At 38.4% G+C, this 17,282-nt stretch overlaps 1 non-coding gene across 1 annotated transcript; it reads right to left on the reverse strand.

The window, feature by feature from the left end:
* Positions 1-16,086: 16,086 nt before the first annotated feature.
* LOC112713548 (small nucleolar RNA R71) lies at positions 16,087-16,194 on the reverse strand. Its single transcript, XR_003158519.1, has one exon. It is a non-coding gene; the product is annotated as a small nucleolar RNA R71 (small nucleolar RNA).
* Positions 16,195-17,282: the final 1,088 nt, after the last annotated feature.

Genomic DNA, 17,282 nt, shown 5'->3' on the forward strand with positions numbered 1-17,282 from the left:
TTGACTTCTTTTCTTTCTTCTACATGATGTTGCATTGAGTCTTTTGGGAGTGAGTTTGCATGTTTCTTTGTCACCACTAGTAACCTCTGTGGGTATGGAGCTTTGGGCTTATATACTCTCATAACCTCCTCCTTCATAATAGAAATCTCACTTGGTATGGGTGCCTCCTTTTTTTGTTCTTCTGATTCCTCCCTTGGGTTTGCCATGGTACCACTGAGAGAATTATGGGTATGGATTTGCTTTGATAGATATCTAACTTGTGCCTCAAGCTTCTTAATGGCAACCCCCCGGTTCTGCATAATGGATTTTACTTCCTCTTTGAAAGTCATCATTTCCTTAGATTCTTCCAAGAGAATTGCCAATAGATTCTCTATCCTTGATAGCTTATCCTCGAGGGGAGGGTGTGCAACTGGGTTGGAAGATGGTGGTTGAGGGTGGCTATTTTGTGAATGGAATTGTTATTTTATGGTTGTATATTCTGAGAGTGGTATGACTCTTGTGGGTAATGATATGGGTTTTGTGGATTGTGAGAAGAATTTTGTGTGTAATGGAATAAATTGTGTGAGTGGTGAGATGAATTATCTGGATGTAGGAAGGAATTTTATGTTGAGGCATATCCAAGTGGTGAGGGGTTTTGATGCGAAAGGCTAGGAGGTGAGGTTGAATAATTAAAGGATGATGGCTCTTGATGAATGGGGTATGAATAAGTGAAATTTCTTTGGTTTTGATCTTCCCATGTACAGCTTGAGTAGTGATCAAAGTCATCAAAATATGAACCATTTTGTCACCGTGGGAAGCACCCCATTTCAAGTTCTTGATACTCCCATCCACCATGAGCATAGTAAAGTGATTCATTCTGTGGTGGTGGAGAGTTTTCCATGAAATTTGATTGACCAAAGGATGATCTATACTCCATTTTTCTACAAAATACTCTGTATCAAACAACAATCACCAAGATAAAAGAGATTTGGAATTCCCCTTGTCACAGATGAGGAAATTCCGAGTGAGGCAATATCACAAACAGTTAGTTAGAAAAAGAGAATAAAGAAATAAAAGAAAACAAAGACAAAAGAAAAGTGTCTAATATAGTAAATCAATCAACCGGTAGTTTGTTAATCACAATTAATCCCCGACAACGGCACCATAAACTTGATGCACGGGAAACTTGTCTCTCAACAAATCTCCCTTCGGCAAGTATACCGAATTGTCGTCAAGTAATAACTCACAAAAGAGTGAGGTCGAATCCCACAGAGATTAACGGATTAAGCAATCAATGGTTAATTGATTATCTTAGTTAGACGAATCATATTGGAGTGATAAGTAACAAGGAAATGTAAATGGCATAAAAGTAAAGAAAGCAATAAAGTGCAGAAAAGTAAAATGGCAAGAAAAGTAAATGTAAGAACTAAAAATAAAATGAACATTGAGATCAAGAGATATTGCAATCCTTCGGATCAAGTTCATTTTTATCTCTTCCTCAATCAATGCATTCATTGATCTCCTTGGCAATCTTAAGTGATTGGATCCCAATTCCTTGGCAATCCAATCTCTCTAAGCTTGAACAATTTCCCAATTCCTTGATTTAATTGCTCATGGGAAGAGATGAAGTTTGGTCACTGATTATACCACACAAATTCATAGATCAAAGTATTGGTAGGATTAAATATCACAATATCCATCCAACCCCCAACCTAATCCAATGTGAGAGAGCATTTCTAGCATGATTTCCTCATTCCTCTTCCAAAGTTCAGAGGAAACCCAAGTATGAGCAATTTCTCTTCCGAGACAATTACCCAATTGGATGAAGATCGAAAGCTCTCTAGTAAAATCAAGAGAAAAGGAAGAAGAAGAAGAATAAAAACTACAATTGATCCATTAAATTACAATAGAGCTCTCTAACCCAATGAAAAGAGTTATTTGATCATTGCTCTACCCAAAATAGAAAAGAAAGAAAGTGCAGAAAAATAAAGATAAAAGTTAAAACTGAAAATGAAATTCAAAGTTCATAAATGAAAATTACAACTAAAATGAAACTACTCCTAAGGAAGAAAAGAAGAGAAAAGGAAGAAGAGTGGTTGAGGGGAGGGGTCCGAAGACTCACTCCCCTTGGAGTGTGCCAATTCACAGAAATTCGAATTGGTCTTCACTCTCTCCCATTCCTTCAATTTTCCCTTCTCCTTTTCTGAATGTTTTGAATGTAAAAACTAAGGCCTTTATATAGGCTCTCCTAAATTACAAAATTAAAAGCAAACTACAATTAAATGAAAATTCCTATTCTAGATGCTTCTTGTGGCCTTGATTGGTTGACAATTGTGGGCTTGCTTGCTTGAGCTTTGAAGTGGACTTGAGAGAGAAGTGAATCAAGTTTAGGTCCAGGTGCAGCGTTAGTGCTGCCGTTAGCCACACTAACACTACAAGTGTGGCGTTAGTGCTAAAGTTATTGTGGCTAACGTTGCACTTGCTACCCAGTTGGTGTTTTTGAGGCTTAAAAGATGCCTCTTTTTTGTGCTTCAATTTCATGTCCACTATAGACTATTATACATATTTGGAAAGCTCTAAATGTCAGATTTCTAACGAAACTAGAATCACCTCAATTGGACTTCTGTAACTCAGGTTATACTCCTTTGAATTGGACATGGTCGCTGGCATAGTCGCTAGAGTTACTGGAAAAAGTGAGTCACAATAACGCTAGCGATTAGGGGCTAAATATTGCCAGGTTCTGGAGCTCAAACTTAATGTTCACCTCATACTATTATATATTGTTGGAAAGCCCTGAATGTCTACTTTCTAACGCTTTTGGAAGCGCATCATTTGGAGCTTTACAGCTCGGGTTACACTTCATGGAAGGTGAAGAGGTCAGCTAGGCTTACTACAGGTTGATACTATGTTCATTTTGCACATTCATGGCAAGTTTTCTTCCTCATATTTAGTGTTCACCATGTAGTGCCATATATTCTTGGAAAGCTCTGGAATCCTACTTTCCAATGCTTTTGGAATCACCTCATTTGGAGCTTTGTGGCTCAATTTATTCTTGTTTGAAGAAGGCATGGTCAGGCTACCAGGTGAGACTTTTGCCCACGTTAACTACCATGTTAATTTAGTTAACGTGGCCATTAATGTGGGTCTTTTTGCTTCGCAAACGTTAGTAGAGATCACCTTTTCCAGTAACATTAGCATCTCCCTTTCCTTCCACGTTAACTACCACGTTAATGTAGTTAACGTGACCATTAACGTGGGTCTTTTTGCTTCACAAACGTTAGTGGCACTCACCTTTTCCACTAACGTTGGCGTTTCCCTTTCCTTCCACATAAGTTCCCACGTTAGTAGTGTTCACTTTTACCACTAACGTTCCATGCTCTCCTTCTTCAAGGTTAATGCCACTAACTTTCTCACTAACGTTGGGGCTTCTCTTTTCTTCCACGTTAATGCCGACGTTAGTGGTACTTACGTAGCCACTAACGTGGCTCTTCTCTGCTTCTTTTTACCTGAAATCAACCAAACAAAGTGCATCAAAGTCTTTCTCTTAATCATGGGATCATGTATCATCCAATTTATCATTCAATTCATGCATAATTCTCATGAAATCATTCAAAATTCACAATGTTTGCTTGAATCATGGTATGATTGCATTTTCAACCAAATACTTGCTTATTTCCTAAGAAAATGCATGAAACCAACATAAAGCATACAAAAAATGGCTAGTAAAACTAGCCAAGATGCCCTGGTATCACAACACCAAACTTAAATCTTGCTTGTCCCCAAGCAAGAAAAGAACTATGCACAAAGAATTCTCTTAATTGGAATGTATTGAAGAATTGCTTATGATGCCTTAGTGGGTGAAGTAAATAAGTGACAGTGGGGTGAACTCTAATTTGTATGCTTATGCAAGGATTCCAGTGCTCATTAGTCCTCACATTTTGGAAGTCTTAGCTCTTAGGACTTTAATTCAAATAATATTATGGAAGTCTCTTTATAGATTGTCACCTTGAAGCAGCACTTATTTTCTAGCATTTTTCTTTCTTTTTGGGATTTGGCCTCGACTCTAGGTGTCATGTATCAAAGCGGCTTTTTAAGATAAGCTTTCAATCAATACTCCCAAACCAGTTGGTCTAAGGTATTAGGTGTTGAAGCACCCCTTAGGATTTACTTGCTCAAGCCTCTTTCTTTGATACAAATCTACCACAAGCATTTAACTAGGACAATAACTCTTTGAATTCTTGTTTCTTTCTTTTTCTTCCTAGTAATTGATGCTCAGAGCCTTGGGCTTGTTCTTTGTTTTTCTTTTTCTTTTGTTTTCTTTTGTTATTGCTTCTTGGATCAATAGATGTTTGAGAAATTCCATAATACTTCTCTAAATTTCATTTCCTGTCTATGAGCTCCCATGCAAGTTTTCACAAAAACATGCAACCTCAATACACAATCATACAATCAGAACCTCCACTCCTCTTAATCTTTTGCTTGCCCCATGATTTATAAAATTCTTCAACATTTTCCTTTCAAAAGAATGATTTCTTTGTTGCATTCTTAAAGATATTGGGTACAAGTAAAATTCATGATGACAATCATGATATCATAGTATCATGTTACAAATCAAATATCAAATTATGCTTATTTACAAGGAGTAATCACACATGCATACAAAGAAAATAGAAGACAATTACGCAATTTAAATTGCTAGAAATAAGTAAGAGGCGAAAGGAACTTTACCACCTTGTAGTTTATCTTCATTGTTGTTGCCCTTTTCCTCCTATTCTTTCCCTTCCCACACCAAACTTAGAATGCTTGCGTATACTCAAGCAACAATTAAAACAGTGGTGATGGGGTCTATGATGGATCATGAATGTCTTAGAATGAAGTGTGAGTATGCATGTGTTTCAGCAAGCAAGATTAAGGATACAAGGCACAAGAGATACTAACAGAGACATTTTGATTGCATTAATAAGTGGTGTGCTTGGTACCTTGCATGAAAAATAAGTGGCAACACCAAACTTAGTGTGACACTCTCAATTTAGAATGTTGCAAGTTCCCAGTGAAGATTGAAAATGAAATTGTTGCATGGCAACACCAAACTTAGAATGCAATCATATGCCAAATTATTGAAAGTAAACTAAGCAAGGAAAGAAAATGTTACCTACGGTTGGGTTGCCTCCCAACAAGCGCTTTTTTAATGTCATTAGCTTGACATGTTGTTCATGACTTTTTCCTCTTCTTCCAGTTTGTTAAGAGGAATGACCTCAAGAGGAAAGAGGAGCCAGTTAATGCCCCTTGTTTAGAGTACCTCTCCCCAGAAAGCTTTCTTTTGTTGTTAGCTTGAGTAAACTTGCTTGTTGGGGTTGGGGTGGGATGGCTTTTGGTTGACCTTTTCTTCTTCATGGATATTGTCCTTCTTTTCTTGGTCACCATCATCTTTTTAGTGCTCATGTTGATTGCCTTCACCACCTTGATTTCAGGACTTGGGTGTTGTATGATGGTTGGAGCATCCTCTTCATCAAGTGCTTCTTGAATTAGTGGTTCAATAAACTCACCCTCTATGCAACTCTCTGTTTCATTGGAGTGTGGGCTCCCTTGATTGACTTCCTCCCTTTCTTCTACATGATGTTGCATTGAGTCTTTTGGGAGTGAGTTTGCATGTTCATTTATCACCACTAGTAACCTCTGTGGCTATGGAGCTTTGGGCTTATATACTCTCATAACCTCCTCCTTCATCATAGAAATCTCACTTGGTATGGGTGCCTCCTTTTCTTGTTCTTCTGATTCCTCCCTTGGGTTTGCCATGGTACCACTGAGAGAATTATGGGTATGGATTTGCTTTGATAGATATCCAACCTGTGCCTCAAGCTTCTTAATGGCAACCCTCTGGTTCGGCATAATGGATTTTACTTCCTCTTTGAAAGTCCTCATGTCCTTAGATTCTTCCAAGAGAATTGCCAATAGGTTCTCTATCCTTGATAGCTTATCCTCGAGGGGAGGGTGTGCAACTGGGTTGGAAGATGGAGGTTGAGGGTGGCTATTTTGTGAATGGAAATTTTATTTTATGGTTGTATATTCTGAGAGTGGTATGACTCTTGTGGGTAATGATATGGATTTTGTGGATTGTGAGAAGAATTTTGTGTGTAATGGAATCAATTGTGTGAGTGGTGAGATGAATTATCTGGATGTAGGAAGGAATTTTGTGTTGAGGCATATCCAAGTGGTGAGGGGTTTTGATGCGAAAGGCTAGGAGGTGACGTTGAATAATTAAAGGATGATGGCTCTTGATGAATGGGGTATGAATAAGTGAAATTTCTTTGTTTTTGATCTTCCCAGGTACAGCTTGAGTAGTGATCAAAGTCATCAAAATATGAACCATTTTGTGACCGTGGGAAGCACCCTATTTCATGTTCTTGATACTCCCATCCACCATGAGCATAGTAAAGTGAATCATTTTGTGGTGGTGGAGAGTTTCCCATGAAATTTGATTGACCAAAAGATGATCTATACTCTATTTTTCTACAAAATACTCTGTATCAAACAACAATCACCAAGATAAAAGAGATTTGGAATTCCCCTTGTCACAGATGAGGAAATTCCGAGTGAGGCAATATCACAAACAGTTAGTTAAAAAAAGAAAATAAAGAAACAAAAGAAAACAAAGACAAAAGAAAAGTGTCTAATCTAGTAAATCAATCAACCGGTAATTTGTTAATCATAATTAATCCCCAGCAACGGCGCCATAAACTTGATGCACGGGAAACTTGTCTCTCAACAAATCTCCCTTCGACAAGCATACCGAATTGTCGTCAAGTAATAACTCACAAAAGAGTGAGGTCGAATCCCATAGAGATTAATGGATTAAGCAATCAATGGTTAATTGATTATCCTAGTTAGACGAATCATATTGGAGTGATATGTAACAAGGAAATGTAAATGGCATAAAAGTAAAGAAAGCAATAAAGTGCAGAAAAGTAAAATGGCAAGAAAAGTAAATGTAAGAACTAAAAATAAAATGAACATTGGGATCAAGAGATATTGCAATCCTCCGGATCAAGTTCATTTTCATCTCTTCCTCAATCAATGCATTCATTGATCTCCTTGGCAATCTTAAGTGATTGGATCCCAATTCCTTGGCAAAACAATCTCTCTAAGCTTGAACAATTTTCCAATTCCTTGATTTAATTGCTCATGGGAAGAGATGAAGTTTGGTCACTGATTATACCACACACATTCATAGATCAAAGTATTGGTAGGATTAAATGTTACAATATCCATCCAACCCCCAACCTAATCCAATGTGAGAGAGCATTTCTAGCGTGATTTCCTCATTCCTCTTCCAAGGTTTAGAGGAAACCCAAGTATGAGAAATTTCTCTTCCGAGACAATTACCCAATTGGATGAAGATCGAAAGCTCTCTAGTAAAATCAAGAGAAAAGAAAGAAGAAGAAGAATAAAAACTACAATTGATCCATTAAATCACAATAGAGCTCTCTAACCCAATGAAAAGAGTTAGTTGATCATTGCTCTACCCAAAATAGAAAAGAAAGAAAGTGCAGAAAAATAAAGATGAAAGTTAAAACTGAAAATGAAATTCAAAGTTCATAAATGAAAATTACAACTAAAACGAAACTACTCCTAAGGAAGAAAAGAAGAGAAAAGGAAGAAGAGTGGTTGAGGGGAGGGGTCCGAAGACCCATTCCCCTTGGAGTGTGCCAATTCACAGAAATTCGAATTGGTCTTCACTCTCTCCCCTTCCTTCAATTTCCCCTTCTCCTTTTCTGAATGTTTTGAATGTAAAGACTAAGGCCTTTATATAGGCTCTCTTAAATTACAAAATTAAAATCAAATTACAATTAAATGAAAATTTCTATTCTAGATGCTTCTTGTGGCCTTGATTGGTTTACAATTGTGGGCTTGCTTGCTTGAGCTTTGAAGTGGACTTGAGAGAGAAGTGAATCAAGTTGAGGTCCAGGTGCAACGTTAGTGCTGCCGTTAGCCACACTAACGCTGCAAGTGTGGCGTTAGTGCTAAAGTTATTGTGGCTAACGTTGCACTTGTTACCCAGTTGGTGTTTTTGGGGCTTAAAAGATGCCTCTTTTTTGTGCTTCAATTTCATGCCCACTATAGACTATTACACATCTTTTGAAAGCTATGAATGTCAGCTTTCTAACGCAACTGAAATCACCTTAATTGGACATCTGTAACTCAAGTTATGCTCCTTTGAGGTGAACATGGTCGCTGGCATAGTTGCTAGCGTTACTGGAAAAAGTGAGTCACAATAATGCTAGCGATCAGGGGCTTAATATTGCTAGGTTTTGGAGCTCAAACTTAATGTGCACCCCATACTATTACATATTGATGGAAAGCCCTTGATGTCTACTTTCCAACACAATTAGAAGCGAATCATTTGGAGCTTTATAGCTCGAGTTACATTTCTTGGAAGGTGAAGAGGTCAGCTGGCCTTACTACAGGTTGATACTATGTTCATCTTTGCACTTTCGGGGCAGGTTTTCTCCCTCAAATTTAGTGTCCATCATGTAGTGCCATATATGCTTGGAAAGCTCTGGAATCCTACCTTCCAATGCTGTTGAAATCACCTCATTTGGAGCTTTGTGTCTCAAGTTATTCTTGTTTGAAGAAGTCATGGTCAGGCTGCTAGGTGAGACTTTTGCCCACATTAACTACCACGTTAATGTAGTTAATGTGGCCATTAACGTGGGTTTTTTTCCTTTGCAAATGTTAGTGGAGATCACCTTTTCCACTAACGTTGGCATCTCATTTTCCTTCCATGTTAACTACCACGTTAATGTATTTAACGTGGCAATTAACGTGGGTCTTTTTGCTTCGTAAACGTTAGTGGCACTCACTTTTTCCACTAACGTTAGACAAAGATGGTGATCTCAATTCCCATATCTTAGCCAAGAGTTCTTTTTCTTTATTTTATTAGTTAATTGTCATTTATTTCTTGTTATTTACTTTTTTTGCCAATTATAAATCAAACCCCCTTATTTCCTTCATATCGAATAATTGATTACTTCATTGCAATTCCTTGTGAGACGACCCCAGGTTTGAATACTTCGGTTAATTTTCATTAGGGTTTGTACTTGTGACAACCAACATATTAAAATTTGATTTGAGGAGCTATTGTCGGTTTGGACTATACTATCAACGAAATTAGTGTGTAAAATTCTGAACCAGTATAAAAATTCACTATCAAATTTTTGGCACTGTTGTCGGGGAATTGCAATGGTGTTATGTTATTGGATATTGTGAATATGTTAATATTGTGAATATCCTACTTTTTGGTTATTTCTTGGTTTTGCTAGTACTTAGGAGTTTACTTTTTCTTTACTTTTTGATATTCTTTGTTTTGATTTCCTCTTTTCCATATGAATTCTCACCCTTGTGGTTTTGGATATGGTCATGACTATGTTGTAGATAATGAAAACTTTAATGATGGCTCACATTATGGGAGGGAAGAATTCTTGAGAAGGGAGCCACATCCATATGAGCAATCTTCATGGCAACCTCCTCCACCAAGCTACCATGATTGCAACCCTTCCTATAATGCATATCATTCTCATGGATATGATGGTTCTTATCATGATTATGCCACTCAACCACCATCATTCCAAACACCATAGTCTCAACATAGTGCTCAACCACCATATTCTCAACCCACTTCCTATTACTACTAAACACCTCCATATGACCCCAACCCATATCCACCATACCAGCAACCTTGTGAACTATATGAACCATATGTAGAACCACCCCAATTCCACCACCAATACCCTCAAGAACCACCACCTCACTATTCTTACTAAGATGAATCACTTCCCATGTATGATAACTTTCAACCACAAAATGAATTTCCCTTTCCACCAGAACCCTCCATGGAAGAATACCCATATCCATTGGTCCAAGGTGAATATGATCCTACTTATGTTGGTCAAGTGGAACAAGAGCCAATGGATCACTTCAAGGAAGCAATGGACCGGCTTCAAGCAATCATCCGTCAAAAGGAGCAAGAGGAAGCCCAAAGGATGAACAAAGCTATCGAGGCTAACCTTGCAAAATTAAAGCCAACTTGGATGCATGGGATTCATACTGTAGACAAAGCATCTCCATGGATGAATGTGGAGAATCAACCGAAGAGCGAAGCATGGAGTGTGTCGTACAACAAATGGAAAGGATGGAGATTGTTGATGAAGAAGAAGTGGTTGAAAGCCTAGGCAAAGCTGAACAAGAAGTGGATTTCAAGCTTGAGAACACTTCGACACCAAGTAATGTTGTTGATGATTTTGTGGAGGTTATTGAACTTTCTTCCATTAAACTCGAAGATGATGTTGAGGAGGATAATGTGCAACCTCTAAGGCATAGTATGAATGATAAAAGATTGGAAGAGGTTGATCAAGAGTTAGATTCAATCATTGATGAGTTCCTATCTACAATTGAATCCTCTCCCATTGGGCTTGATATAGAGATTAAAGAAGAAGATACCTCACCCCTCATACCCTTGGTAAGAAATGAAGAAGAGATTGAATTGGAAGGAAGCTACCAAGAGGAAGTGGTTGAAATTGAAGGAGCTTACAAGGAGGTGGAAGTTGTCAAGAAAGAACACATGGGAGTATAGCTTGCAAGGACATTGGAGATACCTCTCCCCAAGCTATCACCATCCATTCTTTCATTCAAGTGGGTAAATCTTTCATCTCTATGCTTTATTATCTCACTTGAATATGGTTTGCTTGAGACGGATGGGCAACTTAGAGCTCTTCGTGGCTTTAAGAGCAAAAGGGAGATGGTTAGTAGTTGGAAAGATCACTCTAGGTTCATTATGGTTAGATGCTCAAGGTTTAGGAGCAATGGTTGGTGTAGAGCTAGATTGCTTGGGACTAGGAGAATGTTTGGGTGCTAAATTGAGAATTTGGATCGCCTACCACCCGGATGGAATAATGATGATCAACTTGAAGATGGGTGTAGAAACAAGATTTGGGATTCGGGTATATATGAAGATCAATTTTGGGAGCCCTTAGCTTGTGTAGAACTTCACCGAAGCTTGGTGCCATCAATTTTAAGATTTGGAGCTTACTTGAAATCCAAGCATTGGTGGAAGTTCAAGGATGAGCACAAGCATTAACCACCTTGACAAGGAGCCTCCCAATTGTCCAACTTAAGGACAATAAATAAAAGTGCTAGGTGGGAGATACCCCACCATGGTAAACTCTTTCCATTCTTTTGTATATATAATCAATGGATGAATTGACTTGTCATTGTTAAGTAGTTTTCTTCTTTGCATATTCTTGTTTTAGTGTTTTGGTTGTTAGTTTGTTTGATTAGATTTATGCCTTAAGTTGTAGAATAGTTGTTGTTGGATTGTGTTTTGCTTGAAGTGTAAGTTTTGTTTGTTTTGTATTAGAAAATTTTTCAAAAACCAAAAGATTTGTTGTTAAATTTAAATTTTAGTTAGTTTAGAATGATTATAGATTAGGAGAGTGCCCTATTTCTGTTTTCATATTCCAAAAAAAGGCGTGCCACGCGTGAGCGTCGCCGACGCGCACGCGTCATATGGCATTTTGGGTCTCTTGGTACAAAAACCAGAGAATTACGCTGGAGTGGTGCTGGTTTTGTGCGAATAGCACAATTTGGCCACACGCGTATACGTGGGTGACGCTTACGCGTCAACTGTACTTTCTGCGTCCTACGCGTACGCGTGGACGACGCCTCCACGTCGATTCACCCTCCTGCTTTTCGTGCGCACGCGTCACTGAAGCGCGCGCGTCGTGTCATGCCCTGTTTCTCTCCTACTTATTTTCCTTCCTCCTTCCCTTCTCTTATTCTTGTTTCCTTCTTCTTTATTTCTACCTTTCTTCTTCTTCTCTCTTCTTCCTTTCTTACTTTCTTCTTCTTCCTCTCTTCAAAATTCCATTTCTCAATTTTCTTATTTTTTCATTTTCTTTTGTATGTGCATTTGCTTATTTTCATTCATTATATTTTTATTTTTTTTATAACTTGTTCTTACTTTCTTTTCTAAGTTTCTTATTTTAATAATGGTGTTGATTTCTGGTGCACGAAATTGCAATCACACTTTTGCAATTCCGCACAACTAACCAGCAAATGCACTGGGTCATCCAAGTAATACCTTACGTGAGTAAGGTTCGATCCTACGGAGATTGTCGGCTTGAAGCAAGCTATGGTTATCTTGTAACTCTTAGTCAGGATATCAACAATTCTCAAATTTAATTGTGAAAAGTAAAAGAACGTGAAATGAATACTTATTTTGCAGTAATGGAGAACAGGTTGAGGTTTTGGAGATGCTCTATCTTCTGGATCTCTGCTTTCCTACTGTATTCTTCTTCATGCACGCAAGGCTCCTTCAATGGCAAGCTGTATGTAGGGTTTCACTGTTCTCAATGGCTACTGATGAGCGGATAATTTGTACGCTTTTTGGCATTGTTTTTAGTATGTTTTTAGTATGATCTAGTTAGTTTTTAGTATATTTTTATTAGTTTTTAGTTAAAATTCATTTTTCTGGACTTTACTATGAGTTTGTGTGTTTTTCTGTGATTTCAGGTATTTTCTGGCTGAAATTGAGGGACCTGAGCAAAAATTTGATTCAGAGACTAAAAAGGACTGCAGATGCTGTTGGATTCTGACCTCCCTGCACTCGAAGCGGATTTATTGGAGCTACAGAAGCCCAATTGGCGCGTTCTCAACGGCGTTCGAAAGTAGACATCATGGGCTTTCCAGCAATATATGATAGTCTATACTTTGCCCAAGATTTGATGGCCCAAACCGGCGTTCAAAGTCACCCTCAGAATTCCCAGCGTTAAACGCCGGAACTGGCACAAGAATGGGAGTTAAACGCCCAAACTGGCATAAAAGCTGGCGTTTAACTCCAAGAAGAGTCTCTACACGAAAATGCTTCAATGCTCAGCCCAAGCACACACCAAGTGGGCCCGGAAGTGGATTTTTATGTCATTTACTCATCTCTGTACACCCTAGGCTACTAGTTCTCTATATATAGGACCTTTTACTATTGTATTAGAGCTTTTGATCATGTTTTTATGATTGAACCCTCTTTGGGAGGGTGGCCATTTGGCCATGCCTAGACCTTGTTCTTATGTATTTTCAACGGTGGAGTTTCTACACACCATAGATTAAGGTGTGGAGCTCTGTTGTACCTCGAGTATTAATGCAATTACTATTGTTCTTCTATTCAATTCTGCTTGTTCTTGTTCCAAGATATCACTTGTTCTTCAACTTGATGAATGTGATGATCCGTGACACTAATCATCATTCTCACCTATGAACGTGTGCCTGACAACCACCTCCGTTCTACCTTAGATTGGGTGAATATCTCTTGGATTCCTGATACACGATGCATGGTTGATCGCCTGACAACCGAGTGCTCGCCTGACAACCGAGCCAGCCATTCCGTGAGATCAGAGTCTTCGTGGTATAGGCTAGAACTGATGGCGGCATTCAAGAGAATCCGGAAGGTCTAACCTTGTCTGTGGTATTCTGAGTAGGATTCAATGATTGAATGACTGTGACGAGCTTCAAACTCCTGAAGGCGGGGCGTTAGTGACAGACGCAAAAGAATCACTGGATTCTATTCCGGCCTGATTGAGAATCGACAGATGGATAGCCGTGCCGTGACAGGGTGCGTTGAACATTTCCACTGAGAGGATGGGAGGTAGCCACTGACAACGGTGAAACCCTTGCATAAGCTTGCCATGGAAAGGAGTAAGAAGGATTGGATGAAGACAGTAGGAAAGCAGAGAGACGGAAGGGACAAGCATCTTCATACGCTTATCTGAAATTCCTACCAATGAATTACATAAGTATCTCTATCTTTATCTCTATGTTTTATTCGTATATCATCATTCATATCCATTTGAGTCTGCCTGACTAAGATTTACAAGGTGACCATAGCTTGCTTCATACCAACAATCTCTGTGGGATCGACCCTTACTCGCGTAAGGTTTATTACTTGGACGACCCAGTACACTTGCTGGTTAGTTGTGCGAAGTTGTGTTTATGCCATGGTATTGAACACCAAGTTTTTGGATTCATCACCGGGGATTATTTGTGTTGTGAAAAGTATTGATCACAATTTCGTGCACCAAGTTTTTGGCGCCGTTGCCGGGGATTGTTGAGTTTGGACAACTGACGGTTCATCTTGTTGCTTAGATTAGGTATTTTTTTTTCAGAATTCTTAAGAATAAATTCTAGTGTTTCAAGGTGATGTTCTTATCATCACTAAAGCTGATTGATTTTCATCAATTTAGCTCTTGAATGCAATGTCCTGCTGAAGCTTGGCTAGCCATGTCTAATTCCTTTAGACTGAAGCTTTAGACTAACATTGCATGATTCCTGGAATTCTCATTAAGAATTTTGATATCTTTATTTTCTTTTCCACTTAATTTTCGAAAAAGCACAAAAAAAATTTAGAAAATCATAAAATCCAAAAAATTTCTTGTTTGAGTCTAGAGTCTCATTTTAAGTTTGGTGTCAATTGCATGTTTCTGTTTTTCTGGCATTCTCATTAGTGTTAGTAGTATACAAATTGCTAAGTTTGGTGTCTTGCATGCATTATTATTTGATTTTAGTTGCATTTTGATTATTCCTCACTATTAAAAATCCAAAAATATTTTTAATTTGTGTCTTTTCAAGTCAATAATACAGAGAATTGAAGATTCAGAACATACAGCAGAGGAATTATACAGAAAAAGCTGGGCGTTCAAAACGCCCAGTGAAGAAGGACAGACTGGCGTTTAAACGCCAGCCAGGGTGCCTGGTTGGGCGTTTAACGCCCAAAAGGGTAGAGTTTTGGGCGTTAAACGCCAGAATGTGCACCATTCTGGGCGTTTAACGCCAGGATGGCACAAGAGGCAAGATTTTTGTTTTCAATGCAAATTTTTTTTATGTTTTCAAAATCTTTTCAAAATCAAATCTTTTTCAAATCATATCTTTTCAATCAAATCTTTTTCAAATTCAATTTCTTTCTATTTTCAAAGATACTTGCTATCAATTAATGATTTGATTCAACATTTCAAGTATGTTGCCTTTTCTGTTGAGAAAGGTTTAATGTTTGAATCATATCTTTTCTTGATAGCCAAGTCATTAATTTTCAAAATCAAATTTTTTTTAAAAATGTTTTTCAAATCATATCTTCTCAATCACATCTTTTTAAAACCAATCATATCTTCTTAACCACATCTTTTTCAAAATAACTTTCAATCAAATCTTTTTGATTTCTAATTTCAAATTCTTTTTCAAAAATCACTTGATTTCTTTCCCACTTTTATTTTCGAAAATCAATTAGTGTTTTTCAAAATGTTTTCAAAATCTTTTACTTGATTTTCGAAAATTACTTCCCCACTTCTCACATCCTTCTATTTATGGACTAACACTATTCCTTAATGCAAAATTCGAACTCCATCTTCTTTGATAAGTTCGAATTTTCTACTTTTGCCTTCTATTTTTCTTTTCCTCTGACACCTCAAGGAATCTCTATACTGTGACATAGAGGATTCCACATTTTCTTGTTCTCTTCTCTTTCTTATGAGCAGGAGCAAGGACAAAAGCATTCTTGTTGAGGCTGATCCTGAACCTGAAAGGACCTTGAAGCGAAAGCTAAGAGAAGCCAAGGCACAACTCTCTGTAGAGGACCTAACAGAAATCTTCAAAGAAGAAGAACCCATGGCAGCCGAAAACAACAACAATGCTAACAATGCAAGGAAGGTGCTGGGTGACTTTACTGCACCTACTCCCGACTTCTATGGGAGAAGCATCTCTATCCCTGTCATTGGAGCAAACAACTTTGAGCTCAAGCCTCAATTAGTTTCTCTAATGCAACAGAATTGCAAGTTCCATGGACTTCCATTGGAAGATCCTCATCAGTTTTTAGCTGAGTTCTTGCAAATCTGTGACACTGTCAAGACTAATGGGGTTGACCCTGAGGTCTACAGACTTATGCTATTCCCTTTTGCTGTAAGAGACAGAGCTAGAATATGGTTGGACTCACAACCTAAAGAAAGCCTGAACTCTTGGGAAAAGCTAGTCAATGCCTTCTTGGCAAAGTTCTTTCCACCTCAAAAATTGAGTAAGCTTAGAGTGGAAGTCCAAACCTTCAGACAGAAGGAAGGAGAATCCCTCTATGAAGCTTGGGAAAGATACAAACAATTAATCAGAAAGTGTCCCACTGATATGCTTTCTGAATGGAGCATCATTGGAATTTTCTATGATGGTCTCTCTGAACTATCCAAGATGTCTTTGGATAGCTCTGCTGGAGGATCTCTTCATATGAAGAAGGCGCCTACAGAAGCTCAAGAGCTGATTGAAATGGTTGCAAATAACCAATTCATGTACACTTCTGAAAGGAATCCTGTGAACAATGGGACCAATCAGAAGAAAGGAGTTCTTGAGATTGACACTCTGAATGCCATACTGGCTCAGAATAAAATATTGACTCAACAAGTCAATATGATTTCTCAAAGTCTGTCTGGAATGCAAAATACACCAAGCAGTACTAAGGAAGCTTCATCTGAAGAAGAAGCTTATGATCCTGAGAACCCTTCAATAGAAGAGGTGAATTACATGGGAGAACCCTATGGAAACACCTATAATCCTTCATGGAGAAATCATCCAAATCTCTCATGGAAGGATCAACAGAGACCTCAACAAGGTTTCAACAACAATAATGGTGGAAGAAACAGGTTTAGCAATAGCAAGCCTTTTCCATCATCTTCTCAACAACAGACAGAGAGTTCTAAGCAGAATACCTCTGACTTAGCAACCATGGTCTCTGATCTAATCAAAACCACTCAAAGTTTCATGACTGAAACAAGGTCCTCCATTAGAAATTTGGAGGCACAAGTGGGTCAGCTGAGCAAGAAAATTACTGAACTCCCTCCTAGTACTCTTCCAAGCAATACAGAAGAAAATCCAAAAGGAGAGTGCAAAGCCATCAACATGGCCGAATTTGGAGAGGAGGAAGAGGCAGTGAACGCCACTGAGGAAGACCTCAATGGACGTCCACTGGCTTCCAATGAGTTCCCCAATGAGGAACCATGGGAATCTGAGGCTCAAAATAAGACCATAGAGGTTCCATTGGACTTACTTCTACCATTCATGAGCTCTGATGAGTATTCTTCCTCTGAAGAGGATGAGTATGTCACTGAAGAGCAAGTTGCTAAATACCTTGGAGCAATCATGAAGCTAAATGACAAGTTATTTGGGAATGAGACTTGGGAAGATGAACCCCCTTTGCTCACCAAGGAACTGGATGACTTGTCTAGGCA

The sequence above is a fragment of the Arachis hypogaea genome, chromosome 9, assembly GCF_003086295.3.
Source record: "Arachis hypogaea cultivar Tifrunner chromosome 9, arahy.Tifrunner.gnm2.J5K5, whole genome shotgun sequence".
In the NCBI taxonomy this organism is placed as follows: domain Eukaryota; kingdom Viridiplantae; phylum Streptophyta; class Magnoliopsida; order Fabales; family Fabaceae; genus Arachis; species Arachis hypogaea.